A 26983-nucleotide genomic window follows, 5' to 3' on the forward strand; every position below is an offset into this window, starting at 1 on the left:
GCAGCAAGGAAAAAAAAAAAGGAGAGACACCAAGAGACGGCTCTTTCTCCCCCTCCTCCATCCCCCTCACTTTTCCCCCTGCAGAGTCACCTAGGAAAGACCGTGTGAGCACACACTGAAAAGGAGCTCCCAAAGGGAGCTCTCAGCAGACGTCCACCCTGTCAACACTGGGTCTCAGCTTCCAGCCTCCAGAGTGGTGAGAAAACAAATTTCTGTAGTCAAAGCCACCAGCCTATGGTATTTTGTTATGGTGCACCCAGCGCGATAACACAGGGGTCGTACCCAGTTCATATACCATGCTGTGACGATTGATGGGTGTGGTCATACAGACACCCTCCTGAGTCAGAGAGCTGCTTTCTATCCAAAACCGTTCCAATAATACTTCCCATCCCCACTTTAAAAACATAAGTGGTTCAACATGACAAGATTGACAAACCTATTTTTCTATCATTCGGCTTTACTTCTGCAAACAAGTATCTTAGAATAGTAACTTCTGGGACTGGAAATGGTACATGAATACGTGTTCAGTTTCAAATGGATGACTAATATTTTTGCAGCTAAGTAGCATTTTCTGTTTTCCAATGATACTTTAAAGCCCATTTATGTTACTGAGTATGCATAATTAATTCCTCCTTTGGAAATGTCTTTGTTTTCTCCACTGAGCTGGTGATTCTTCATCGTCCCACTCATATCTTACCACTCCCCTCCCACCCCTGGCCACACTTGTCATCCCGTTCCTGCCTCAAAGCCTGACATCTACAAGCTGCCAGCCCCCAGGCTTTGCTGTTCTCAGCGCATCCTTTCTCGGCTCTTTGACCAAAGGGAAGCACTTTGAGTAGAGAAGAGTGTGAAGAGAGGAGTGTGAAGGGCGGGAAGAGAGAGGGGTGGGTCTTCCCCCTCCTCCCTCCTGCCAGAGCCTGGTCTCCACATGGGTGCCTTCCTCTGTCATATAGCACCTATGTTGGGGGGGGCGGCCCCTCTGCTATGACCACAGCTCTGGATGGGTTCTAGGAATAGCACACCTTCTCTTTTGTTTCTCCAGGCCCAAGGATGATGGAAGCTTCTGCTGTTAATAGTTCCCAGTGGCTTCTCCATTCATCTTGATTCTCTTTACCTTGCCCACAGTGTGAGTTAAGGGTTGAGTTGTAACCCCCGCCCCCAATTCCTATGTTGAAGTTCTAACCCCAAGACCTCAGAAAGTGACTGTCTTAGGAGAGTGTCTTCAAAAAGGTAATTAAAGTTAAACAAAGTCATACAGGTGGACCCTAATCCAATCTGACTTGTGTCCATATAATAAGAGGCCCAGGTGGCACTAGTGGGAAAGAACCCGCTTGCCAATGCAGGAGACATAAGAGATGTGGGTTCGATCCTGGGTCTGAAGATCACCTTGGAGGAGGGCATGGCAACCACTCAAGTGTTCTTGCCTGGAGAATCCCATGGACAGAGGAGCCTGGCGGGCTACAGTCCATGGGTGCCAAAGAGTCGGACATGACTGAGCAACTTAGCATATACACAGTAAGAGAAGATTAGGACATCGACGAGCAGAGAAGGAAGACAGTCTGTGGCAAGGCAGCCGTCTGCAAGCCAAAGAGAGGCCTCAAAAGAAACCAACCCTGCCCACATCTTAATCTTGGACTCCCAGCCTCCAGAAAATAAATGTCTGTTGTTTTTAAGCCACTCATCAATTGTGGTGGTGGCTTAGTCACTCAGTCGTGTCCAACTCTTTGTGACCCTGTGGGCTGTAGCCCACCAGGCTCCTCTGTCCATGGGATTTCCCAGGCAAGAATACTGGAGTGGGGTTTCCATTTCCTTCTCAGGGGCATCTCCTAACCCAGGGATCAAACCCAAGTCTCCTGCATTGCATACTGTTTCTTTACCTCTGAGACATCAGGGAGGCCCACTTATCAATGGCACTTTTGTTACAGCAGCCTAAACGGGCCTAAGGTTCTGTTACAGCAGCCCCAGCAAACTATGACACCATGTCAATCGTCCCATCACTAAACCACTTGTGGAGCCCTGGGGATGTGCTGGTTATATCCTTCTCGGACCTGGTCTCACACAGCCAACCTCACCAAGGACACTTATCATATGTCCCTTTATCCACTCCACGGTGTCTATCATCACATTCTAAGTTTGTAAATATGTCAACGTTTGTGTTGTGAATGCCTGTTCCTGAAATACTGCAGGACTTACTTTCACAATAAGGTTCCTAAGCTGTTTCTAAGCGAGGAGCCAAGTGACATCCAAGTCTCTGTGTGGAGCATCTTGTCGTTTTTGGAAAACTCTTTTCACATTTTTTACATCAGCTGCTGCTGGAAGGCCTGGGTGATGACTGAAGTCCAGAGAGCTTTTGGAGATGCTGTGTGAGAGTTTTTGTTGCTGCTTCAGTGGCTGGAGACCCAGTGGCTGGTGAGGAAGCTGAGCAAGGTGAGCTGGAACATGTAGGGAGGCCCTGGGTTCTGCATGTAAGGAGATCTAGGGAGGAAGAAAAGGATACCGCTACAGTGAGAGTTGTTAGAACAGCAGAAAAGCTATCTAATTCAACTTATTGAAGGAATATAAGGGCTTCCCTAGTGGCTCAGTGGTAAAGGATCCACCTGCCAAGCAGGAGATGTGGGTTTAATTCCTGGTTGGGAAAATCCCTGGGAGAAAGGAATGGCATTGCACTCCAGTATTCTTGCCCGGAGAATTCCATGGACAGAGAGGCTGGTTGGCCAAAGGCGGACACAACCTAGTTACTGACCAACGGACAAAGTAGTGTAAACAATTTTATAAAATCATAGGACGGGATGGGATTTATTGAGATGTCCCAGTTTTACCACCTTCCCCTCATTCACCCCTCAACTATTGAGTCACTCCTAATAAATACATTTCTTTGTCTCCAAAGCACTTTCACAACCATATTTCATTTGAGCCTCAAGGAAACTGTGTGAGGTAGATAGGGAGGTATTAATGTCTCCATTTTACAAATAAATGAACTGAAGAGCAGGTAGTTGAAATGCCAGCATTCAAGGAGCTAAAAAGTGTTAGAGCTGGGCCTGGAGACTCGTGATCCTCAGACCAGGTGGGTATTGCTAGAGTTCCATCGTTTACCCTCCCTGCTAATCTGGGCATGCGCACTAAAGACTGATGTCGCACGTGGACATTCCATCCAAAACTCACAGCGAGGAAGGACTTCTCAACATCTGGCCGTGAGCAGAAAAGGCAGAGAAAGGGAGAGAGTGAGAGAAAGACCTCATACGAGCTGAGTTTACAGGGAGCAGGAAGGGCACACGCATTCTTATCTCAGCCCCGACTGGGCAGAGCAACACAGGAGAGCAAGCAGATGTACAGAGGCTGAGCCTCTCCGAACATTTTCCCCTCCCGACTCCATATTCAGCTGGCAGGCCCCAGGAGTTAGGTCATCCGTTACCTCCCTCTAATGCTCTGATGGATATGTTTGCAACACACAGGGTTTCCATTAATCTGGGGAAAGTCCTACTTTAGGCTTTCACTGAATCTGAAATTGCTTCAGCCATGACTGCTGTCTCCAGTGAACTGGGTCCCTCTTCTTCCACAGAGATGCGCCACACAGGCTGCTCTCGCCTGCACCCTCCACCTGCCTATCTCTCTCTCTATGTATCTTTAAATTGGAGGATAATTGCCTTACAATGGTGTGGTGCTCTCTGCCGTACATCAATATTAATCAGCCATAATGATATATATGTATATATCCCCTTACCCTCTTGAGCCTCCCTCGCCCCGCATTCCACCTCTCTAGGTCATCACAGAGCTCCAGGATGGGCTCCCTGTGCTCTATAGCAGCCTCCACATGTTACGAGCATACATGGGGCTTCCTTGGTGGTTCAAATGGTGAAGAATCTGCCTGCAATGAAGGAGACTCAGGTTTGATCCCTGGATTGGGAAGATCTCCTGGAGATGGGATGGCAACCCACTCCAGTATTTTTGCCTGGGAAATCCCATGGACAGAGGAGCCTGGCGGGCTGTAGTCCATGGGGTCTCAAAGAGTCAGACACATCTGAGTGACTCTGAGAGTGAGTAAGTGTATATACATCAATGCTACCTTCTCAATTTGTCCCTAGCCTCTCCTTCCCCCGCCGTGTCACAAGTCCATTCCTACATCTGCATCTCCATTTCTTCTCTGTAAATAGGTTCATCAGTACTGTTTTCCTAGATTCTGTATATATGTGTGGTGCATGCATCCTGAGTCACTTTGGTCGTGACTTTGGTCATATAGACCCCATAGACTGTAGCCTGCCATAATGCATATCATACATGCATTAATATAAAATATTTGTTTTGCTCTTTCTGACTTACTCACCTGCTCTCTTTTACTCCTTCTCTACATCTATCCATGGAGGCCCACCTTCTCCAAGAAGCTTGAGTGTTTCAACCCTCAGGATTTTTGTCTCAGCTGCATTCCTGAAGCCATTATCATACAGACCCCCAAACTCAGCACTGAACATAGGCTCTTCAGGACTAGTTCTCTGATGAGATGTAGCCCCTGGAGAATCAAGCTGGAATCCCCATCTACTGAATCTATGCTCCTGCTAGTAGATCCATGCATGTTAGCTGTGACTTTTCTGGGAAAGAGTAGGCAAAACTAGGGTTAAACACAGCCAGTCATTGGAATCCAAGAGGAAAGGGGAAAGGAGTGGGAATTAATTGTCTTCCGTGTTGGAAGTTTTCGCTGTTGTTTCAAGATCCGTGTACAGTCAGCATATTCATGTTGCTCTAGGATTAGCACAAGGTAAAAGAACAAACAGAAGCCTTCCTTTGTGCTATTTTAGGAACAAGGAAAATAAAATAATACCTTCGAATGGAGGAAAAGCCTAGCTTTCTGTCACACAAGAATGGGCTCATAACACCTCGGCTGCAACCGTTTCAAATGGAATCCTATTACGGTGCAGAGTATATTTATCAGTGTATTTGAGGAACCCTTTCTCCTAAGTCCCCTCGGGGGAGATCCACAGGCCCAGGCAGGCTCCTCTCAAACTCTCCTATTCCACCCTGGCAGGTCCCAGGGACTCCCCCGCCCCACCACCTCTGCTCTTGGTAATTGTCACCACCACCCCAAGCTGTCAAGTGTCTCACCCCTTCCTGAGGGGCTCTGGAACCTGGTCTCTTTATGCCCACCTGTTGGACTGCACCTCACAGGCCTACAAAGCCTGCATTTGCCCAGCTTCAAGACTGACGAAAGCCTGGATTGGGCAACAGAGGGCTTCCCCGGTGGCTCAGCGGTGAAGAATCCACTAGCAATGCAGGAGACACAGGAGATGGGGGTTCGATCCCTGCACCAGGAAGATCCCCTGGAGAAGGGAATGGCAAACCCACTCCAGTGTTCTTGACCAGAGAATCCCATGAACAGAGGGACCTGCCGGGCTACAGCCCATAAAGTTGCAAAGAGTCAGGCCTGACTGAAGTGCCTTAGCATGCACACATGGATCAGGCAACAGAGACTTCAGTGGTTTGACAGATGGGGAGCTTCTGTGTCTGAAGCGAAGTCCTGGAGCGACCTCCCACGCTGTGCAGCACACACCTTCAGGACGTGGCAGCAGTCTTTGCTCCTGGTGGAGGGGGAGATTGCCAGTTACAGGGGAGTTGATGTCAGATGGGCTCATCGATTACCAGGGAAACCAACAGAAGGGCACACACCTCACCGCCCCTTTGATAAGAACAACCACTAGCTGGTGCCCAAGGCAAGTATGTAGGAAGGCCAGAGTAAGTGTAAATGAAGCAGGCACTGGTCGGGCAAGGGATGGACAGAGAGCAAGGGAACAGCCATCTTGAGTGGGCTAGTCAGCCACCACCCTTCCTGGTTGTCCCTGAAAAAAAGCTCGTAGACCCTCATTTTAAGACTTTAATGCCCATCATGACAGGAGGAAAGACAAAATATGGGGAATTACATGCGTGTGTGTGTGCGTCCAGTGGCTAAGCTGTGTCTGACTCTTTGCAACCCCGTGGATTGTAGCCTGCCAGGCTCCTCTGTCCATGGAACTTTCCAGACAATAATACTGGAGTGGGTTGTCATTTCCTCCTCCAGGGGATCTTTCTGACCCAGGGATCAAACCTGTATCTCCTGCATTGGTAGGTAGATTTTTTTTACCACTTGAGTCACCTGGGAAGCCTGAGGAAATATACAGACTACAAATCTAACAGTCTTGAGTTTGGTCCACAGCATCTGATGATCTGGTTGAAATAACTGGAAATTTCCTTTATGTCAACATTGGGTGTTGTAAGCAGATAGGGGAGGGGGTCCCTGGAGAAAGATAATCAAGCTTGACCTCATTTTGGTCCAAGACATTTTGTGATCTAAACCTGGCCACAATGCTTGCCCTTAAACAGGTCTCAGTAATTAATGATCTTAAGGGGAGAAAGGACTACAGGCACGAAGGGAAAGCAGTCAAGAAACAATGGGTCTAGGGACTCCCTTGGTGGTCCAGTGGCTAAGACTCCGAGCTCCCAATGCAAAGGGGCTGGGGTTCCATCCCTGGTCAGGGAACTAGATCCTGCATGCCACAACTAAGAGTTTGCACGCCCCAACTAAAGATCCTGCATGCTGTATGATGTGGCCATTGAAAAAGATTGGTCCACATTAAAAAATATATACCTTAAAAAATGTTTTTAATAGAGAAATAGAGGTGAGCAAGAAATAATCAACACAGCAACAGGCCTGTTTTTGTTCTTCATTTGTCTTTAGCTCTGGGGTAAAACCATCAGTTGTGGGGGGAAAGGCTAAGCAGAAAATTCTAGCCAGGGCTTTGGAATTTAAGTCCAAGATTATATGATATATATATATATATATATATATATATATATAAATATACCATTCAGCCTCCCAAATAGGTGGCATAAAGTCGGGTTGTGCCGCCACATGTGCACAGAACATAGAATTCCTATGGTTCTTTGTTAGTAGGGACTATGAATTTACATTTCAAAGCATCCATGTCTGAACAAATTGGCTTCTAATGTAGTTTGCTGTAAAAAGCCAAACTATTTAGTACAAAGGGTTATACTCATGCACATACATATAGACTACATATGCACACGTATATATTTTTTAAGAATTTTTTTGATGTGGACCATTTTTAAAGTTGTTTATTGAATTTGTTACAATATTGCTTCTGTTTTTTGTTTTGGTTTTTGAGCAGTGAGGCATGTGGAATCTTGGTCCCCCCATCGGGGGCTGAACCTGCAGCCCCTGCATTGGAAGGCACAGTCTTAACCACAGCACCACCAGGGAAGTCCCTTTTGTTTAACTCTTAAGTAAAAACAAGAAGCCATTTGGCCACAGTCTAAATATTCGGGGAAAGAAGTAAGTAGAATTACTCCTGTTGGAAATGCCACATTAATTTATTATGCATAGCATGATCAAACAAGAGGGCCCAAGACAGAACAAGCAGACTAGGCTCTTTCCGAGGTAAAAGAGAAATGCAAAGATGCTAAGTCGTGGTCCTTCCTGAGAATTAATTTTGCCCCCAGGATTCTTAGCAATTAGGTCTTTTCATCTTGGAGGTATCAGAGGCAAAGGAGGACGCACAGCACCAAATCCATGGCACAGAGTTCAACACACAGTATTCTACCTGGGGACGTGGAATCAAAAACCCAGCACTGAGAAGGAGTCATGCACAGACACAAGATTTATGGAGGCCATGCAGGGAAAGAAAATATATGGGTTACATATCATACCACTCTGGATGCAACCATTTTTCACACAGCAGAAACTGAAAGAGAAGATAAAGGAGAAAGACAAAGAAAAGTGGGGAGGGGCTTTCCCTGGTGGTCCAGTGGTCAAAAATCTGCCTTCCAATGCAGGGGACGAGGGTTTGATCCCTGGTGGGGGAACTAAGATGCCACAAGCCACAGGGCAATTAAGTTTGCAAGTCACAACTACTGAGCCCGGGAGCCACATCTAGAGAGAAGCCCGCACCCCACAATGAAAGATCCCACATGCTGCAATTGAGACCCACCAAGGCGATGGAAAGCTGGAATCAAGATTGCCGGGAGAAATATCAATAACCTCAGATATGCAGATGACACCACCCTTATGGCAGAAAGTGAAGAGGAACTAAAAAGCCTCTTGATGAAAGTGAAAGAGGAGAGTGAAAAAGTTGGCTTAAAGCTCAACATTCAGAAAACTAAGATCATCGCATCTGGTCCCATCACTTCATGGGAAATAGATGGGGAAACAGTGGAAACAGTGTCAGACTTTATTTTTGGGGGGCTCCAGAATCACTTCAGATGGTGACTGCAGCCATGAATTTAAAAGACGCTTACTCCTTGGAAGAAAAGTTATGACGAACCTAGATAGCATATTGAAAAGCAGAGACATTACTTTGCCAACAAAGGTCTGTCTAGTCAAGGCTATGGTTTTTCCAGTGGTCATGTATGGATGTGAGAGTTGGACTGTGAAGAAAGCTGAGCGCCAAAGAATTGATGCTTTTGAACTGTGCTGTTGGAGAAGACTCCTGAGAGTCCCTTGGACTGCAAGGAGATGCAACCAATCCATTCTAAAGGAGATCAGTCCTGGGTGTTCTTTGGAAGGAATGATGCTAAAGCTGAAACTCCAGTACTTTGGCCACCTCATGTGAAGAGTTGACTCATTGGGAAAGACTCTGATGCTGGGAGGGATTAGGGGCAGGAGGAAGGGGACAACAGAATGAGATGGCTGGATGGCATCACTGACTCAATGGATGTGAGTTTGAGTGAACTCCGGGAGTTGGTGATGGACAGGGAGGCCTGGCTGCGATTCATGGGGCCGCGAAGAGTCGGACACAACTGAGCGACTGAACTGAAGTGAACTGAACTGAACTGAAAGGCGATGGCACCCCACTCCAGTACTCTTGCCTGGAAAATCCCATGGGTGGAGGAGCCTGGTGGGCTGCAGTCCATGGGGTCGCAAAGAGTCAGACACGTCTGAGCGACTTCACTTTCACTTTTCACTTTCATGCATTGGAGAAGGAAATGGCAACCCACCCCAGTGTTCTTGCCTGGAGAATCCCAGGGACGAGGGGACCTGGTGGGCTGCCGTCTATGGGGTCGCACAGAGTCGGACATGACTGAAGTGACTTAGCAGCAGCAGCAGCAGCGTAGCCGTAAAATAATTTAAAATATTTAAAAAAAGAAAAGTGGGGCAAGTAAAGGTAAAATCAAGAAAGAGAAGGATGGAGCCTCCTCCTGGCCACCTGGCTGACCCCTCATCAGCAACTCAGCAGCCACTCAGCATCAGCACTCTCTCAGTATCCCTGCTGTCTCCATGGTGATTTAATGTGATTCTGATGGATGTGACTAGTTCATGAACGCTTCCTGGAGCTGGGCACTGTTGGTGCTAACTCCATTTTCCAGATGAGAAAACAGTGCTTCCGAGATTGTTAACAACTTATCCCAAATCACCGAGTTGCTAAAATTGTGGGATCAGGCCATTGAACCTAGGCTGTTTCAGGCCCAAACGTGTGCTCTTGGTGAGCAAAGTAAAAAATAAGATGGTGTTTAATGGAGGAGAACATGAACATGTATTGAGTACTTAATATATACCTGGCATGTGATCCTCACAACAGTCCTGCAAGGGAGGTATCATTCCCATTTCATAGATGAAGAAATTGAGGCTCAGTGCTCACTTTGGCAGCACATATACTTAAATTGGAATGATACAAAGAAGATTAGCATGGCCCCTGCTCAAGGATGACATGCGAATTGGTGAAGCATTTCATGTTTTTATGGCAGAAACCATCACAACATTGTAAAGCGATTTTCCTGCAATTAAAAAATAAAGTTAAAAAAGTATGAATGAAACAGGGAAATTTCTTTAGAAGTTGAGGCTCAGAGAGGTTAAGTAACTTATCTAAAGTTGCACTGCAAAGTCCCGGTCTGGGGCACTTCACCTCCTCTGTGTCTATGCTGAGAGTTTTGTACTTTCTCTCTGAAATAAATCCTGTTTGCTTGCTACCATGAAAAAGAAAAAGGCCAGGTCTCTCAGACTGCAAAGCCCATATTCTATTTGTTAAAAAATATATATTGTTGTTTTGCTTCTAAATTTTATTTATTTATCATTATTTATTTGGCTTCTTCAGGTCTTCACTCTGGCATGTGGAATCTAGTTTCCTGACCAGGGATCAAACCCAGGCTCCCTACAGTGGGACTAGTGTCTTAGCCACTGGACCACCAGGGAAGTCCCTCATATTCTTTCTTATTCTTTCTTCCAGATAGAATTCGCAGGAATTTCACGGATTGAACTAAGCAATTAAAAATCTCTCCTTTAGATATTTTTAGTCCTGCATATCCAAGCCAAACACCTAGTGTATTTGTCAGAATTTGAAAGAAGTCTATTAAAGACTGCTTGCAAGAAAACCACTGTATAAACTATGTTTTATAAGTTCTTCTGTTTTAATTATTTAGGTTTTCTAAAGTTTGAAGGAAAAAAAAGGAAACAGAAACCAGTTTTTAATGATTTGGAATTAGGATTCATGAATACACTGGATTCTTTCTTGGTACTGGGGGAAAGCAGAGAGTAAATGTGGTGGGAAACTATGAGGGTCCAGAGATTCAGACTTTAGCCTGGAAGAGACATTAAAGAGATATTTCAGGGACTTCCCTGGTGGTCCAGTGGCTAAGACTCTGTGCTCCCAATGCAGTGGGTGTGGGTTCGATCCCTGGTCAGGGAACTAGATCCCACATGCCACAAGGAAGATTGATCTTATGTGCTGCAACTAAGACCCGGTGCAGTGAAATAAATACTCAATAAATTAAATATTTAAAAGAAACCTCAGTTATTTAAAAAAATGCAATTCTAATTTATTTTAGAAATAGCTTGAGTGTCTGCTAGTCAACAGTAGAGCTAAGGCCAGAACCTGGGGTTTCCCAATTCTTAAACCATTGTTTTTTCTTAGACATGAACCATGAATTCCTTTAGAGAATACTCCTTTCTCCTCCTCTCTTAATCCAGATAGGGGGAGAAAAAGTGAGAAAGCTTAAAGACTATTAAAAAACAATCGATGCAGGATACTGGATGCTTGGGGCTGGTGCACTGGGACGACCCAGAGGGATGGAATGGGGAGGGAGGAGGGAGGAGGGTTCAGGATGGGGAACACATGTATACCTGTGGCGGATTCATTTTGATATTTGGCAAAACTAATACAGTTATGTAAAGTTTAAAAATAAAATAAAATTTAAAAAAAATTTTTATAATTATAAAACTACCTTTTAAAAATAAAGAAACAATTAAAATATCAAAAAAAAAAAAAAAACCCAAACAATTAAGGACATTAAGAATCAAGTTATCCTGGAAGGAGGTCAAGACGGTAACCACAGAGGCTGGAGTTAAGGGGAGGAGAACCAGGCAAGATAAGGTCTTAATCTAACGCAATTAGAGTAAGCAGGTAAGCTTTTGTTACTTGTATTTAGCTGAACGCTGTGAACAGAAAGCTTTTTGAAATCCTTGGCTAAATCAAAACCTGGAAAGTGAGGACTTCTAACCTTCAAGAAAAAAAAGCTGAGCGTGAGACAAAAAGGTATTTGTTTTTATACTTAACTTGGTAGGGAAAAGGAAAGAAAAAACAAGATGTCAGTTCAGCTGGGTCCCAATTCCAGCCCTGGGAAGCCCAAAGCCCGCCCCTCTTGGTTTTATTTTTAAGGATAGCATTTTTTCCCTCCCTTGGCCACGTTCAGTGTGTAGGATCTTAGTTCCCTTACCAAGGATCAAACCTTCACCCCCTGGAAGCGTGAAGTCTTAACTACTGGACTGCCAGGGAAGTCCCACCCTCCCCACCTTGGTTTTTGTAAATAGTCCTGAAGGGCTTTCTTGGTTTCTAGACTACTGAGATCTTGCTTCCATGTGTAAATTGAGTCCAATTTCCTAAAGAGATGGAAGTCAGGCTTTACATCCCAGTAATAGGGAACAAATTTGATTGGGAATGGCTGGGTTACCATCTAGTACTGACATGTCATTTTCCCCTGCCCGGGCTCAGCTTCCATCCATCCGGCTGGCTTTTCTTTCATGGTCTTATTTCTTTCCTTTCTGCCCTCTGCCCCTACTCTCCTCTCCTTGCAGGAGCAGAAAACAAGAAACTCTTCCTCTAATCTCCAGCCTGGCAGGTTTTCCCTCCCCTGGAGTCCAGGTGCCTGTAGCATTTGCTCCTCAGTGGCTTTCCCCCAAGGAGACAGCTCCCTCCTTCCTCTTCCCAAAAAGGAATCATGGGGCCAGCTGTTAAGATTTCAAACAATTATTTTTTTCACGTCTTTACTCAACATGGGAAAATCTCTGAAGTTTAAGGTGGCACTTGGCTGTCCTGTAGTGCTTGTATTTTTTTCAAGGCTTTGTTCTGTCTGGAATTTTATTATAATAACTAATGATGGGATTTCTTTAATGGTCCGGTGGTTAAGATTCTGAGCTTCCAATGCAGGGGGTCACAGGTTCAATCCCTGGTCAGGGAATTAAGATCCCACATGCCACATGGTGTGGCCAAGAAGCAAAACAAACAAACAACCACTACCACAAAAAACTAATGGGAATGAACATACCTTGATGTTTACATAATTTTAATAAATCTTCAAAATGATAAAACATTAGTAATCAAATAGAGATTCACTCAGTCATATCCAACTCTTTGGGACCCCACAGACTGTAGCCTACAAGGCTCCTCTGTCCATAGGATTTTCCCAGGCAAGAATATTGGAATGGGTTGTCATTTCCTCTCCCAGGGGAATCTTCGTGACCCAGGGATCAAACCTGTGTCTCCCATATTGGTAGGTGGATTCTTTACCACTGAGCCACATGGGAAGGCTAGCTTCTATCAATGATTCACACCAAAAGGTGGTTCAATGAAGCAGCTATGAGGAGGCAGTGCTAGAATTCAAAGGGGAATCAGGTACCCTTGAAACTCAAACCTAATAATAGTAGAAAACATCACCCACTCACAGCAATATACACAGATTTGAAACTGTTTCTTTGAGAATGTTTCTGTTTGGGGGGATAATTCTCTTATTTGAAGGCTCTAAGTAATGACAGGCAAACAGAGAAAATGCCTCAGTGACCTGATAGCCATGCCCTGGAGAGAGAGCTGAGAGAGGGGTCCCCAACCTCCGGGATCTAATACCTGATGATCTGAGGTGGAGCTGATGTAATAATAATAGAAATAAAGTACACAATAAATGTAATGCACTTGAATCATCCTGAAACCATCCCCACTTCTCCAATTCATGGGGAAAATCCCCTTTCATAAAACTGGTCCCTGGTGCCAAAAAGTTTGGGGATATTCAAAGGAATGTTCTTTGTCCTTCACACCCACACTGTTTGTCTTCTAACTGCCCCATCTCACAAAGCTTTAACCTCCCCTAGCGTCACATGCCTCTTCCCACTTTGAGGGGCAGGGTGCACACCAGTGTTCAGGCCTCAGGTCCTCCCTGGGCGCTGGTGATCTGTCCTTCTCATCCTGGCTCTGTAAGGCGCTCCCCTAAGTTTTTCCTGCTCCCCTGTTTCTCTAGTTCCTCCTGAATCTTCCTAGATAAACCTGTCTAAATGATGCAAGAACTTTCTATCTAATGAACCTGTGGTTTTCTCCACTCTAATCACACCTGGGCCGTGTCTACCACACTCTCTCCACAGCTGCACTTGTCACTTCTGTTTCGTTTTCAGCTTTCTGTTTTACACTGGAGCACAGCCGATTCTTCACAATGTTGTGATGGCTTCAGGTGGACAGCAAAGGGACTCAGACATACGTATTCATGTGTCCATTCTCCTCCAAACCCCTCTCCTATCCAGGCTGCCACATAACATTAAGCAGAGTTCCCTGTGCTGTACAGTAGGTCCTTCATTATCCATTTTATTGTCAGATTTTATTTACTCCTTACTTTCTTTATGTCCCCTAAATGAATTTCCTCAAAACCCAGTTCCTCTCCTCTCAGGCCCCATAGCTAGTATTTCATTTTCACAATCACCTTGCCTCATGTAGGAGTGTGGTGGGCGGGGGGTGGGGGGGTGGGGGGCAAACTGGCTCAGTGGAGGGAGGGGGCCTTAGCCACCTGCAGTCTGCGGCCTGAACAGCCACAAGGCTCCCCCAGTGGCAGAGTGGTAGACTCTGCCTGCCAAGGCAGGAGATGCAGTAGACTCGGGTTCGACCCCTGGGTCTGAAAGATCACCTGGAGTAGGACATGGCAACCCACTGCAGTATTCTTGCCTGGAAAATTCCATGGAAAGGAGGAGCCTGGCAGGCTACAGTCCATGGGGTTGCAAAGAGTCAGACAAGACTGAGCATGCACGCATATCATAGACACCAATGTTGAGTCAAACATCCCAGCTCACTTTTGGAGGGTTTAATTATGCCTTAATGCTCCTTATCATAATTAAGCAGAAATAGTGATTCTAATTAGCATATTTACAGAAACCACACAAGTATGCTTCCCTGGTGGCTCAGATGGTAAAGAACCCACCTGCAATGCAGGAGACCCAGGTTCGATCCCTGGGTCAGAAGATCCCCTGGAGGAGGAAATGGCAACCCACTCCAGTATTCTTGCCTGGAGAATTCCATGGACAGAGAAGCCTGGCAGGCTACAGTCCACAGGGTCGCAAAGAGTCAGACATGACTGAGCAAATAACACGCACAAGTAGGTCCATATAATCACACACTTCACCTACTCGTAGTTTAATGGTGTTCCATCCGTGTTTACTTTGCCCTGGTTTCCCTTTCAGCTTGAATGAGCACAACTTTTGAAGTCTTTAATTTATGACTGTTTTAACTTAAGCAAGCCCTGCTAGAGGGTGACAGATGGCAAATGTCAAAAACCCAGAGAGAGGGTTTCTGTTTAGCCTTTGATTTTTGTTTTGTTTTTTAAGCCAGAGAAATGTCCGATTGTGCTCCTAGTTTGTCAGAGAAGGCAATGGCAACCCACTCCAGTGTTCTTGCCTGGAGAATCCTAGGGACAGGGGAGCCTGGTGGGCTGCTGTCTATGGGGTCGCACAGAGTCAGACACGACTGAAGAGACTTAGCAGCAGCAGCAGCAGAAGGAGAAAATTATTTCTGTTCTCAAAACACTATAATAATAACAAAAGTAAAACAAAGAACGTGGACTTCCCTGGTGGTCTAGTGATTAAGAATGTGCCTGCCAATGCAGGGGACACTGGGTCAATCCCTGGTCCAGGAAGATTCCATATGCCCGTGTGCCACAACCGCTGAGCCAGAGCTCTGGAGTCTGTGCTCTGCAACAAGAGAAGCCATCGCAATAAGAATCCTGAGCACGGAAGGTAAAGAGTAGCCCCTGTTCACTGCAACTACAGAATGCCCAAGGGCAGTAACGAAGACCCTTTGTAACCAAAAATGAATAAATAAATAAATCCTTTAAAAGAATCATTATCATCATCACCATGATGGCACTGATAATGGTGGCAGTGATTATAGCAGCCACCAACCCAGAGGTACTTGTATGTGCCAGGCACTGTCTCAGGAAGTATTCCTACCTTATTATTTTTTGAGGGGGGTTATACAGTGAGGCATGTGGGATCTTAGTTCCCCCTACCAGGGATCGAACCTGCACCGCTTACATTGGAAGCACAGAGTCTTAACCACTGGACCACCAGGAAAGTCCCGTTCCTACATTACTTTATTCAACCTTCATAATAACTTTAAAAGGTAATTGTAACTGCTTCCATTTTACAGAAGAGAAAACTGAAGGTAGGATAAACTGATAAATTTTTCCACCACTACTGTGAAGACATAAGCAGTAAGACCCAGGGTCAGAATTTGAATCCGGGACTCTCCAGCTTCAGGCCACACAGTGAGCTTCTCTATCCTGTGTCACCACCTCTCCTACCATATCATTATACAGCTATTCCACAACTGCAGTTAGTTTGTTCATAACAATATACGTTCTTAAAAACAGTACCCTGTTCTACCTATCTAAAACACAGAAACAATTTCCATTATGTAGGGGTAAACTATAGATTTTATCAATTATCAAAACTTCAGCCATTCCTAAAGAATTGGGAAATGAAAATCCTTTTTTTTTTTTTTTTGGAAAGTCTATTTTTTAATTGCCCAAAATGAAAGTCTTGTTCTTTTGTATATAAAATTCGTAAGGGTTTTTATGCGGTTGTAGCCTAAGGGAAGAGATACTGCTACGTTGAGAAGCCATTAAAGGTTTAATTTTTTTTTTCTTTAAGAGATTAGGGAAGCTTTGCTCAGTAAATTGATTTGCTTAAATTGTTTGTGAAAATTTAAAAATTCCCCAAGTTCCTCCAAGCAGAATCAGTTAGTTTCTTATCCTTGTTTCAACTGCTCTTTCTTTGTGCATATTTCTCTTACAGGATAGTACTTCGTATTCAGTGTGGTAACTATCTGTTTGTGTCCTGGGCCATAGACTAGGCTCCCAGAAAGTGGGGTTAAGACCATTGTACCCTTAGCAGCTAGCACATAACAGTATTTAATACATATTTACTGATTTAGTGGGTGATTGTAAGTAGTAGAGTAAGAAGACATTTTACTTTTATATAATCGATGGCTCATTACAAGATTAGTGTTCAGTGTTTTGTGTGAATCCTGACAACCCACTCCAGTACTCTTGCCTGGAGAATCCCCATGGACAGAGGAGCCTGGTGAGCTACAGGCCATGGGGCTGAAAAGAGTTGGACACGACTGAGCAACTAAGCACAGCACAGTGCGGATCTCACTTAAAATGGACATTCAAGGAATTCCCTGGTGGTCCAGTGGTGAGGACTCCACACTTTCACTGCCGAGAGCAGGAGTTCAATCCCTGGTCAGGGAACTAAGAGCCCAAGTCACACGGAGTGGCCAAAAAAATAAAATAAATAAAATAAGATGGGCATTCATTTCATTTTTCTGAGTTTATATTGAATGAAATCTATTTTTGCTGGAAGAGGTCTTGTTTAACACCACTGGTAATAAAGAATACATGATAATAAAAAAGCATTTTCAGGGGAGAAAATTTAGGCATGAATGCTTGTAACTATATACATAAACATTAATTCTGAAAAGTACAAAATATTTGACCCATTAACAGAATAGATAATAATGAAAACTGATGACTTTTCTGTTAAGTAAACAAAAACTTTGTTCCCTTTACCCAAAGCCATTTGAGACTTTTTTAAATGGCAAATGATGAAAAAATTTTAAATGCTTTTGTTTGCATATATTGAAATAACCAGACATCTTTTCTCTTTTATTCTGTGAATTACATGGACTGATTGTTTTTAATATTATGCCAACCTTACTCTCCTTGGATACATCCCACTTGGTCATCATGTATTATTCCTTTTTTATATCTTACCAGGTTTAATTTGCCAATTTTTTCTTTAATAGAAAAACTGAAATTTACTATAACAAACTACTCCCTAAAGAAATGAAATACTAAGCAACAATGTGGCAATTTTCTTGTATCAGAACTATTCATCGTCTTAAAATATGTGTGTGTTAGTTGCTCAGTCATGTCCGACTCTTTATGATCCTGCAGACTGTAGCCCACCAACCTCCTCCAACCATGGGGATTCTCCAGGCAAGAATACTGGAGTGGGTGGCCTTTCTCTTCTCCAGGGGATCCTCCCAACCCAGGGATCAAACCTGCATCTCCTGCATTGCAGGTGGATTCCTTACCATCTGAGCCACCAGGGAAGTCCATAAATGGTTTCTGGAAAAAGAGTTATTGTTGAAGACCAAGTATTAAAATCAGTATTACATACAATACTCAAAACCTTTTTTCATTCTACAACCTGGTGGATCACTTTTCTCTCCTCTGTCCCAGAACAGCCCACGCGTCAGCTATTGAAGCCTTTCCCTGGCTATGAGTGACGTTGAAGGAGAGTTAAGGGAAACCTTGTGATAAAAGGAGTCATAGCTATTGTAATTTTTAAAATAACTCTTCCACCACTGCACTTTACATTTTTCTTTTTAAAAGAAATTCTCACGAAGAACAGCCATCATTGAAATCAGAAAGACTGCTTTTATCATTGTAATTATAACAATATTAATTATGCACTTTATTACTATATTAAATGTAGAGGGTTTCTACTTCAAGTAAACACAATAAAATGAAACGTAAATCAGCATGTTAAGAGCCAACTATTCATATTTCAAAAGGATTCTCCAATTCAAAAAGGACTCACTGCAGCTTTTCTATAAAAAAAAAAATCCCTGTGGTTTTAAAAATAATTTTAAAATTGTAATTTACACATAATTTTCAGGAACTCTTCTATTATACAAAACGATGCACAACTCTGCATGTATATAGATTATGCCATAAAGAAAAAGCTCATACAAATTTCCCATAAGTTATCTAATTAACTCTGACTATAAGAATGAACATAAACATTGGTTGCAATGCATAGAAAACCACTAGAAAAAATTTATGCTCATACTGTTTACTGTTTACAATTCTATGTAAGGACTTTACATTGCTAGTTTCTAAAGTGAAAAGAACTTTAATATGCCCATTATGCCATTTCCTAGTTACTAATTTTTTGCAAACTTTTCTTTATTAATGATAGAAACATAAACTTCAATTTGCCTGGGAGAATCACAGAAAATTTGAATTAGTTAAGTAAAATTTGATGACCCATAGGTAATAAATACTGCACATTACCCACAGAATCCCAGTGTCAGAATTGTGTACTGTAGGCATCAGAGACACAGAAATCCAGGAATCTGGAGAGAATGAGGAGCTCCAAGTCATAACCTGGTGGAACTGTGGTTTGTGAGTGTCAGATTACTTTCAACTAACATGGATATCTTGAAAAGAGCTGTTAAGTTCTTAGAACAAGGGAATTTTGAAGTCATGGTATATCTCTTTTGAAACAATGGCCTTCTCCAACTTAGTTCTAGAATTCTTAAGTAGCTGATGTTAGTAATTCTTCTTTTCCCAAATTTACCTTGGGCTTGGTAACATGGAGTTCTTTCACCATTTGAATATAATGCTTCTTCCATACACCCTGCTCATAGGGAGTTGGGGAGACATTGATATACCAGTTAAACCGTAAACATTTTAGCATCCAGAGCTGATCCAGTTCAGTTAAATTCTTCCAATGCCAGCTCACCTGGAGAAACAATGTTAAAAAACTATTCAGCTTACATGTCCACTTTCTCTAGGTTTTGAGCCGTCACCCTGGTACTGAGAGAACTTCTTTATTTTTTTTCTGGAGTGGGTTGCCATGCCCTCCTCCAAGGGATCTTCCTGACCCAGGGATCGAATCCACTTCTCTGCACTGCAGGCAGGTTCTTTACCACTGAGCCACTGGGGAAGTGGATTCATGGATTCGTTCATGAATGAATCAGAGCAAACATAATTTTAACTTGATAAACCAGGCCTGGAATTCACAAGTAGTTTCTTTTTGGTCTTTTTTTCCAAATCACAACCAAGTTACCTCTTACCTGAAGTGCTTCCTAACAAGGCAGGAAGTTTTTTTTTTTTTAAATTGGAGGATAATTACAACATTATGATGGTTTTGCCATACATTGGCCATAGGTATACATGTGTCGCCTCCAACCTGAACACCACTTCCACCTCCCTCCCCATCCCATCCCTCCAGGTTCTCACAGAGCACTGGCTTTGGGTACCCCTTTTTCTTTTCTTTTCTTTAATGTTAATTCAGACAGAATCCAAGTCAACTAATATTTATCGAGCACCTATTAACCATCCTCGTCACAACCTGAAGGGTAGTATAATTAATATTCTTCCCTTGCAAATGGGGAAACTAAGCTTCAGATAAGACTTTGGAACTGCCTAAAGATCTCTGGCTATGCCAAAGCCTTTGACTGTGTGGATCACAACAAACTGTGGAAAATTCTGAAAGAGATGGGAATACCAGACCACCTGACCTGCCTCTTGAGAAACCTGTATGCAGGTCAGGAAGCAACAGTTAGAACTGGACATGGAAAAACAGACTGGTTCCAAATAGGAAAAGGAGTACATCAAGGCTGTATATTGTCACCCAGCTTATTAACTTATATGCAGAGTACATCATGAGAAATGCTGGGCTGGAGAAAGCACAAGCTGGAATCAAGATTGCTGGGAGAAATATCAATAACCTCAGATATGCAGGTGACACCACCCTTATGGCAGAAAGTCAAGAAGAACTAAAGAGCCTCTTGATGAAAGAGGAGAGTGAAAAAGTTGGCTTAAAGCTCAACATTCAGAAAACTAAGATCATGGCATCCGGTCCCATCACTTCATGGCAAAATAGATGGAGAAACAGTGGCTGACTATTTTTCCGGGCTCCAAAATCACTGCGGATGATGATTGAAGCCATGAAATTAAAAGGTGCTTACTCCTTCGAAGGAAAGTTATGACCAACTTAGCCTATTAAAAAGAAGAGACGTTACTTTGCCAACAAAGGTCCGTCTAGCCAAGGCTATGGTTTTTCCAGTAGTCATGTATGGATGTGAGAGTTGGACTATAAAGAAAGCTGAGTGCCAAAGAATTGATGCTTTTGAACTGTGGTGTTCGAGAAGACTCTTAAAAGTGCCTTGGACAGCAAGGAGATGCAACCAGTCCATCCTAAAGGAGATCAGTCCTGGGTGTTTATTGGAGGGACAGATGTTGAAGCTGAAACTCCATTACTTTGGCCACCTGATGCAAAGAGCTGACTCATTTGAAAAGACCCTGATGTTGGGAAAGAATGAAGGCAGGAGGAGAAGGGGACAACAGAGGATGAGACGGTTGGATGGCATCACCAACTCAATGGACGCGAGTTTGGGTAAATTCCGGGAGTTGGTGATGGACAGGGAGGCCTGGTGTGCTGCGATTCATGGGGTAACAAAGAGTCAGACACTACTGAGTGACTGAACTGAATTGAACTGAAGGATCTCTGGGAGTCTGCATATGAACGTTGTATGAAGGCTACAGAAACTCCAGTTGGCACATTGCTTATTTTTTTCATGATATGCTTCTGTTTTCCCTCCATGCTTATGATTTAACTAAATATATAAAGGGAACACAATGACTAATACTATATTGATGTGTCCTAAATAGCCTTTAAGATTCAATGAAGCATTAAGTGTTTGTCCTGGGGACTTCCCTGGTGGTCTAGTGGCTAAGATTCTATGCTTTCAGTGCAGGGGGCCAGGGTTTGATCCCTAGTTAGGGAACTGGATTCCATGTGCTGCAACTGACACCTGGTGCAGCCAAATTAATACATTTTTTAAAAAGTATTCTGTACATTCCATTTTCATAGCATTATGGTCAATCCTACATATCCAGCAAATGGTGGAGGTGACCCTATTATGTGTAGTAGTTTTTAAAATAATTTATTCCAGGTTTTAAATAAGTCTTAGTAGAAACTAGAATCAAGTCCATAGATAAAGTTCAGACTAGGCATTCCATATCTCTTAACATGAATTGCAGAGATGGTAGCTAGTCTTCACATTCATTCCATCTTTGGAAAACTGGCCTCTTTTTCAAGGTTAACTCAATAATAAATAATGTTTGAGTGCCCCCAAAAGGAGCAGAACACTCTGTAATGGAACTCACTACCCATCCATCTGTTTATCTATCTGTCTGTCTTCCTCCCTCCTTCCATCCATTGTGTACGGAGTTTCAAAGTTACCCAAACTCACGTCCATTGAGTTGGTGATGCCATCCAACCATCTCATCCTCTGTTGTCCCCTTCTCCTCTTGCCTTCAATCTTTCCCAACATCAGGGTCTTTTCAGATGAGTCAGCTCTTTGCATCAGGTGGCCCGTGTGTTATGTCCAGGATTATTTTATGGGCTGAAGATAAGACATGTAGGGGAGAGGGAAGCAGAAGTGGGGCATAAATAGGAGAAACAGTAGGTTCAGGATCTAGATGGAGGAAAAGGCTTAGAGGATCTTATACAACACTGCAGGCAGAAACAGAGATCACAACCACTTTGTGCAACCCAGAATGAAACTGCACTGCCCTTAAACCCCATATGGTTAGTTAATTCAATCAAGATGTGGGATTTGGGAGGGAGGGGATGGGGAGAAAGTTTTTCTCAACTCTCATCCTTTTCCTCTTTTGACTTAGATCGGGTTTAGACCTGGGTAGTTAAGTTGGGGTTCCCACTGCCCCCGCACTGGGGATAGATAAAATTTTGCTTTGTTTTTGATTTTTGCTGCTTTTTGTTTGTTTAAAACTAAACAGGAATGAGGAAAGTTGAGGGTGGGGAAGCTCTTTCAAAACTGTAAGACAACCGCCACCACATTTTTAAACAGCTCAAAGCTCATCTTGGTGCAATGACTTTATTGTTTACTTTAAATCTAGCTAAAGAACAATTGCCTCACAGTCAGTTCTGGGAAATAAAATAAAATGTTGAAATCTACCAAGATTGACATATGGTACACATAGATGATAAGATTATCTATTTCATATCACATCTCCCTGGAATGATAACATTCTCATTGTGAAAAACATGGAAAATTCTGAGAAACCTGAAGAAAAACAATACCCAGAACCCTGTCAATCAGAGATGACCAAACATTATCAACAAGCTGGTAGAGTTATTTTCCTTTCTGTTTTTCAGGTATATATGAAAGCAAAATTGGGAAACTGCGTGCAATTTAAAATCATGCTTTCTTCATTTTACATATAATAAGCATCTCTGTTCTTGCAAAACATGTTTTCTAATGACTGCCTAATAATTCTTTATATGGCAGAATGATACTCTATTACTGGGCATTTAAAACACTATGTTTTTTTAAAAAACAAATTGTTTCAGTTTTAGAATAATATGTGTACATCAATACTAAAATCACAGATACCAAGGGGCACACTGTAAAAAAAGTAAAAAAAAAAAAAAAAGCCTCTCTCATCCTTGTCATGTAGCCACTCATTTCCCTCTGTGAATGTAACCATTGTTACTGGCTTCTTGTGTGCCATTCCAGAAGAGCAGGAAATATGGATGCATTCTTTTATTCTTCCAAAGTGGTAGGATAATTCTGCACCTTTGTTGTTTTATTGATGATATATTGAGGAGATAGTTGCAGCCAGTCTGCTATTAGCAGACATTTCCATTGTTTCCAACCTTTTGCTACCACAAACAATGATGCAATATTCTTATATAGACATACATTTTGCATGTGTTGAAGTATACCCATCAGACAAATTCCAAGAAGTGGAACTACTGGCCAAAGGTAATCTTGTTTTTTTTTTTTTAATTAAAAAGATTTTTAAAGTTTTTAGCCATGTCTCATGGCTTGCAGGATCTCAGTTCCCTGACCAGGGATCAAACTCACACCCTTGGTAGTGAAAGCCACTGGATCGCCAGGGAATGTCCAGGAATCTTTATTTAAAAATTGGGTACTACCAAATTGCTCTCCTTGGTGTTTGCATCAATTTATCTATGAAGGTGCAACACATGAAGGTGCTTGTTTCCCCACACCCCTAACAATATAAAATGTTATCATTAAAAAAATAAATAAAAAAAGAAAAAAAGAAACTCAATCCATCTGAGTCACAAACGATGGCATGAAAATGAGGCTAAGCATTTTATCTATTTTAGAAACATCTGCTTTTCTTTCTGTGAACTATTTGTTCACCTCCTTTGCTCATTTTTCTGCTAGGCTTTGCTCTTTTTTTTTTCTTCTTAATGTAGATTTATAGTCGTTCTTTAAAAAATAAGAAAATTACCCCTTTGCTGGCAATATGTTGTCCCCCAGTTTATTTTAATTTTGGGGGGCCACACTGCAGCAGCTTGTGGGTTCATAGTCTCCCGGCCAGGGGCTGAACCTGAGCCCTCATCAGTGAAAGCACTGAGTCCTAACCACTCCCAGGGAGCTCCCTCCTGTTTACTGTCTGTATTTATTTACAGTTTTCTTCTCGATGGAGAAAATTTTAACTTTTATAATCACAACTTAAAATCTTGCTTTCTTTATTTATAAAGCATATATAATATATATACAAAATATATAAAATAAATAAAGAAAGATTTTAAGTTATACATTTTCTTTTGAGGCTCTGAATATTATAGATTATTCACAAAGTCTTCCTTCCCTAGATTTCCTTTAATTACATTTTTTTCCCCCTTTAGTCATGCCTGGTGGCTTACAGGATCTTAGTTCCCCAAACAGGGATTGAACTTCTGCCCTCAGCAGTGAAAGAGCAGAGACTTAACCACTGGACCAGGGAATTCCCTCCTTTGAGTAGGGAATGGTTTTCCATAATTTCATATCAATCTTTTATCCTTCTAGAATTTTTTTCCAGATACTGCCCAATTGTCCCAGCACCAATTATTAAATACGTCATCTATCTTACTGCATTCATTTTCTTAATTTTTTTTTCATTTTCTTAATTTTAAAAACTAAAGTTACCCTGTGAATGCACAGTAACAGGGAATTTCTGGTCTTTCTAGACTATGAAAAGAAATCAACAAAATGACTATCAATTTTACGTCTTAAAAAATATACTTGAATACACCGTGAAATTATTTGTAAGAAAATAATGGTCAGATGCTTTTCCAACCTGTGAGCACATTTGCCCACTCTGAACTCCTTTAGTCTCACATGCTTCTGTATTTATCACATTAGCACCTTATTTCATGCTTTTCTATTTATGAATGGCCTGCACTCTACACTCTTATGGTCCTCTGCTGTGCAATATAAGGCTATTCTGATGATGAACCATTATATACATGTGTATATATTTCCCCAACTGGCTAATACTATTTTACGGACACTTAGCGATGGCTTACTTTTTCTCCCCTTTGAGCACTAAGTGCACAGCCAGACACAAAGAGCTGGGGCCAATCCAAACCGTGCCAACGAAACGCGGTGAGCGTCTTGTCGGTGCTCGGTTTTGTATGCGTGCTTTCCTTTTTCCCTCAAGGTTCAGTGTTTTCTAGGCTGTCTTTACAAAACACTGAACCCTGCTTCTTTATCTGTGCCTGTGCACAGAGACAAAGGCTTTGGGGGTCCAGGAAAGAAAAGATGTATAAAGATAACACCTTTGGGAGCTTGGTCGTAAAATCCAGAGCTTCTGCTGGAATTTTCTCCTGAAGCTTTCAACAGCAGAACTTTTGCTGTGACAGGGAGCAGCGTTCTAACAGGACTGTCAGGATTCTTCTCCTCTGAGTGTCCATCCATTTGTCAAACTGGAGAAAAAAAAAAGCAAAGCAAAAAAAAAAAAAAAAAAAAAAAGCTCCAGGTTTAGTCTGACACCAGAGACGCATTATGAAAGAGATAAAGAACTGCATAGAAAGTGAGTTTAGTAACTTATTCTTAACGAATTGCATGCATTTCTTTCCCTAACAAGTACACCCCATGTTTTGCCACCTACCTGTTCTTTCTCACATGTGTGTGTGTGAGCCCAAGCAAGGCCAGTGTTGACATAGACATGCACTTGACCTCAAAACTTGGAGTTACAGAAAAATTTGGGAGCTGGTCATAGTCGTAAACTGATAATATATACAGACTTGTAAAATGTAGATCTTTAACTTCTGATGGGGCTATATCCCAATTAATCCATCCTAAGTTGAAAGTATCATAAATTAAAAATGCACATAATACACTTAACGTACCAAACATCCTAGCTTAGCCCAGTCTACCTTAACGTGCTCAGAACGCTTACATGAACCCTGATGCTCCTTGCTGTTGTTTAGCCGCTCAGTCATGTCCAGCTGTTTTTCGACCCCATAGACTGTAGCTCAGCAGGCTCCTGTGTCCATGGGATTCTCCAGGCAAGAATACTGGAGTGGGTTGCCTTGCCCTCCTCCATGGGATCTTCCTGACCCAGGAATCAAACCTGAGTCTCCTGCATTGACAGAAGTATTCTTTATCACTGAGCCACCAGGGAAGCCCTCACATGAGCCTATAGTTGGGCAAAATCATCTACCACAAAGCCTATTTTAGAAGAAAGCATTGACTAGTTCATGTAATTTATTGACTACTACACCTGGAGAAGGGAATGGCAACCCACTCCAGTATTCTTGCCTGGAGAGTTCCATAGACAGAGGAGCCTGGGGGGCTACAGGCCATGGGGTTGCACAGAGTTGGACATGACTGACACAACTTAGCATATATACAAGCACACTGAATGTGAAACCAGAATGGCTGTCTGGGTACTGATGGTTTTAAGTGTATTTGGCCTGTACTCTTGTGACTGAGTGGCTGACTGGGAGCTGTGGCTCACTGGCTGCCCAGAACCATAAATAAGTATCCTACTGCACATGGCTAGCCACCCCTCCCAAAAAAACCCAAATACAAAATTTTAACTATGGTGTCCACTGAATGTCTATCACTTTTGCATCACTGTAAAGCCAAAAAGTTGCTAAGCCAAAGCATCTTAAGCCACAGACTGTCTGTACAACCTTAAGAGAAGACACCCGGGCAGTCAGTCTTCCCCCATAGTTTACATCAGCTCATTAGTGATTAAAACTCCAGGACCAGAAACAAACCTTTGCATTCACAATTAGAGATAAGGCAATACAAGCAAATATCTCTGAGAAGGGGGAGTATATAGGGTTAAAGTCCTGTGTGTGTGTGTGTGTTCTCAGTCACTCACTCTTGTCTGACTCTTTGCTGAGCCCGCTAGGCTCCTCTGTCCATGGAATTTTCCAGGCAAGAATACTGGGATGAGGTGCCATTTCCTATTCCAAGGGCTCTTCCCGACCCAGGGATCGAACTTGTGTCTTTTGGGTCTCCTGCATTGGCAGGTGGATTCTTTACCACTAGCACCACCTGGGAAGCTCCAGTTAAAGTCCTGCTGCTGCTGCTGCTAAGTCGCTTCAGTCGTGTCCGACTCTGTGCGACCCCATAGACGGCTGCCCACCAGGCTCCCCCGTCCCTTGGATTCTCCAGGCAAGAACACTGGAGTGGGTTGCCATTTCCTTCTCCAATGCATGAAGGTGAAAAAAGAAAGTGAAGTCGCTCAGTTGTGTCTGACTCTTAGCGACCCCATGCACTGCAGCTTACCAGGCTCCTCAGCCCATGGGATTTTCCAGGCAAGAGTACTGGAGTGGGGTGCCATTGCCTTCTCCGAGTTAAAGTCCTACTAATATGTAAATGATTGATATGATTGGAAAGGAAAAGTTGAT

General features: G+C 42.9%; 1 long non-coding RNA gene and 1 other non-coding gene across 3 annotated transcripts; one reads left to right on the forward strand and one right to left on the reverse strand.

Moving 5' to 3' along the window:
* Positions 1-4560: 4560 nt before the first annotated feature.
* On the reverse strand, positions 4561-25588 carry LOC129632867 (uncharacterized). Of its 2 annotated transcripts, XR_008704710.1 has the most exons (4): positions 25519-25588; positions 24896-25042; positions 21552-21704; positions 17806-19033 (listed from the first exon to the last, which is right to left on the reverse strand). It is a non-coding gene; the product is annotated as an uncharacterized LOC129632867 (long non-coding RNA). The 2 variants fall into 2 exon arrangements; XR_008704711.1 differs by lacking the exons at positions 24896-25042; positions 25519-25588 and adding an exon at positions 4561-4583 and having other exon boundaries at positions 18869-19033; positions 21552-21849.
* On the forward strand, positions 9610-9716 carry LOC129633476 (U6 spliceosomal RNA). Its single transcript, XR_008705061.1, has one exon. It is a non-coding gene; the product is annotated as a U6 spliceosomal RNA (small nuclear RNA).
* Positions 25589-26983: the final 1395 nt, after the last annotated feature.

This window comes from Bubalus kerabau, chromosome 18, assembly GCF_029407905.1.
Source record: "Bubalus kerabau isolate K-KA32 ecotype Philippines breed swamp buffalo chromosome 18, PCC_UOA_SB_1v2, whole genome shotgun sequence".
NCBI lineage: Eukaryota > Metazoa > Chordata > Mammalia > Artiodactyla > Bovidae > Bubalus > Bubalus kerabau.